This window comes from Budorcas taxicolor, chromosome 21, assembly GCF_023091745.1.
Source record: "Budorcas taxicolor isolate Tak-1 chromosome 21, Takin1.1, whole genome shotgun sequence".
Classification (NCBI taxonomy): domain Eukaryota; kingdom Metazoa; phylum Chordata; class Mammalia; order Artiodactyla; family Bovidae; genus Budorcas; species Budorcas taxicolor.
Genome location: NC_068930.1, coordinates 35,917,824 through 35,921,378, shown reverse-complemented (window position 1 = coordinate 35,921,378; position 3,555 = coordinate 35,917,824).

Below are 3,555 nucleotides of genomic sequence, written 5' to 3'. Positions count from 1 at the left end.
AAGGCGTAGAGGGGGCCGAGGGGACAAAATGGCGGCGGGGTACGCCCTTTCACCCCCTCCCCTCACCTGGGAGTGCGAGCGGAGAGGGACAGGGAACACTGCTGGGGGAGGGGAGCCGCGGCAGCTCGGGAGGGCCGTGGGGTCCTCCGAGGAGGCCGAGGGACGGGGGTGGGCAGGCTCTGGGCCTGCCCTGCGTACTCATCTAGGGGTGTGAGCGACAGGGGACTCCGCGCACCCCGCGGGCCGAGAGGTGGGCGGGGGGCTGCTTTACTACATCAGAGGGGCGGCCCAGGGCGGCCGCGGGTCGACGCTTTCGGAATGTCCAAACTGCTAGGGGCTAACGGAGGAGCCGTCCTCCCAGCCTTTCATTTGACAGGTGATCGTCACCGTGTCATTCTCAGCAGGGTTTACCACGCTTTTCCTGCAGGTTGACTCGGGTATTAGCTCTGCCCGGGAAGCAGGGCGGGAAAGGTCTCTGCGTCTTACAGATGCGTGAATTGAGGCCTGGAGGGGTAAGGAGTTTAACCAGGGCCTGGCACCTGGGTGTAGTAGAACCTAACCTTCTGCCTCTTTTGGTGCTCCTTGCCCAGCCCTTCATTCGCGCCTTCCCTCCCGTGCCAGTGAGGGACGGGATTGAAAGCAGACAGAAAACTGGTCCTCCAAGCAGCACCTGCTGCTGTCAAGTGGCTCCCGCTGAGATGGGGCCCGCCCGCTTGAGAGCAGCTTCTTCCTGTTGTTGGTGATTTGTATTCCTCATTCTATTTGTGCCAAGTTATTCTAACATGAACATAGCTCTTCAGTATAATATCTTATTGACTCATTCCTTATATATAAGCACATGTTGATTTTACCAGCGTTAGCAATTTCGTTCCCTCAATGTCAACGATCCGAGGTGGAAGAATGGGATAAGCATTGTACATTTTACCAATGGGGAAACTGAGGCCATTCCTTGCCCCAGGTCAGCCGCTGGTAAATGGTTCATCTGGAATTAAGCTTTTTAAACCTAAGGCTGGTATTCTGACCAATGCCCCACTCTGGTTTGTATTCATGCTCTGATCCTTGGTTTTTTTTTTTTTTTTTTTGGTCGTTGTTGTTAAATACGACTTTTCTTCAGAATGTGTTCGTCGCAGATTGACTTATGCTGCATATTGAAGTGATTTGAATAATATCCATTAAGGAATTAATTACAGTCAATTTTTATTATGATTTGAAAAGGTGTCAGTTGGAAGTGTGGCTTAATGGCTTTGAAGGCAAACTGATCTGAGTTTGAATCCCAGCTCTCCTACTTGTCCTTTGACAGACAAATTTTTCTGAGCCTTGGTTTCCTCACCTATAAAATATGGATATTATTGTCTATCTCACAAGTTTGTTGATAGCAAGTAAATGAGGTGTCTTAAGCTTAAGAACTGCTTCTGGCCCATATTAAGCACTCAGCATATGCTTTTTCCTTTTCTTTCTTTCCCCCCACTCCATTGAGCTGCAATTTTTTTTTTTCATTCTCTGAACCCTGATGGTTTAGGTCAGTTTACCTGATGGATACGTATGGAAGCATAATCAGTGTGGCTATATAGATACAGTTATGAAAAAATTGGTAAATTGAGCTCCAAAGGATCTAGTGTTTTAAGCATAGACTTCAAAATTGTTCTTCCAGCTTCATAGATATTTAAGAATCTCTACATGTTGATTTGATACTGACTTCACTGATTCCTTCATTTAACCACTATATGAAGGGGATTGACATTGTCGTCTTTCACCTTCACACCCAATCACAACCCAACCTAGTTTAAAGAAGAAGCAAAAATTCTCTGGGAAATCATATAGGAACATTCTTTAAACACTTAGAAAGTGGTAGTGGTATTTAATGGGAAGATAAATAGGATTCTCTGTAATGGTACAGTCTAATATCCTTTGTGAAATCAGCATTTCTGAAATTGTAGAAATGAAAGCGGCTAATGGCTTGTATAACAAAACAAGTCACTAATAAAAATCTGTTTCCAGTTTTATGCTGGGATGGTAACCTTTTCATAAACGTGTGTCTGGCTTTGGCGGTAGGTCTTACAGAATATAAAGAGAAAGATCTACAGTCCATCGGTGGAGACATCCTTAAAAAATATTAGGAGATATTTTTTTGCTCTGTGACATGAAACACTAAAGATTTCATGAAACTTTACTAAAATAATTTCTACATTTTAGTGATAACTTCCTAAAGTAAGTTTATTATATATTTTGAAAACATACGCAAAGTGGAGAGAACAGAAAAATTAATTTCTATGTACCAATCTATTTCAGCAATTACCTATGCATGAACAGTCTTGCCCCACAAAAGCTGTCACTTCCCATTCTTTTGGAAGAAAATCTCAGACATCATATTTCATTTGTAAAGATTTCTCTATGTGTCAAGCTTGCTTTTAATATATTGTTGGAAAGGAGAGGTAATTTTGATATTTTCAAAGAGGCATGGGTTTATGGAAGAAAATAAATACCTCTTCAGTTCAGTTCAGTTCAGTCTCTCAGTCGTGTCCAAGTGTTTGCAACCCCATGAACTGCAGCATGCCAGGCCTCCCTGTCCATCACCAACTCCCGGAGCCTACCCAAACTCATATCCATTGAGTTGGTGATGCCATCCAACCATCTCATCCTCTTGTCCCCTTCTCCTTGTGCCCTCAATCTTTCCCAGCATCAGGGTCTTTTCAAATGAGTCAGCTCTTTGTATCAGGTGGCCAAAGTATTGGAGTTTCAGCTTCAACGTCAGTCCTTCCTATGAACACCCAGAACTGATCTCCTTTAGAATGGACTGGTTGGATCTCCTTGCAGTCCAAGGGACTCTCAAGAATCTTCTCCAACACGACAGTTGAAAAGCATCAATTCTCTGGCACTCAGCTTTCTTTATAGTCCAACTCTCACATCCATACATGACTACTGGAAAAACCATAACCTTGACTAGATGGACCTTTGTTGGCAAAGTAATGTCTCTGCTTTTTAATATGCTGTCTAGGTTGGTCATAACTTTCCTTCCAAGGAGTAAGCGTCTTAATTTCATGGCTGCAGTCACCATCTGCAGTGATTTTGGAAAGGAAAAGGAAAGGATAGTGAAGTCGCTCAGTCGTGTCCAACTCTTTGCGACCCCATGAACTGTAGCCTACGAGGCTTCTCCGTCCATGGGATTCTCCAGGCAAGAATACTGGAGTGGGTTACCATTTCCTTTCCCGACCCAGGGATCAAACCTGGGTCTCCCGGATTGGAGGCAGATGCTTTAATCTCTGAGCCACCAGGAAAGCAGTGATTTTGGAGCCCCCCGAAAATAAAGTCAGCCACTGTTTCCACTGTTTCCCCATCTATTTGCCATGGAGTGATGGGACTGGATGCCATGATCTTAGTTTTCTGAATGTTGAGCTTTAAGCCAACTTTTTCACTCTCCTCTTTCACTTTCATCAAGAGGCTCTTTAGTTCTTCTTCACTTTCTGCCATAAGGGTGGTGTCATTTGCATATCTGAGGTTATTGGTATTTCTCCTTGCAATCTTGATTCCAGCTTATGCTTCTTCCAGTCCAATGTT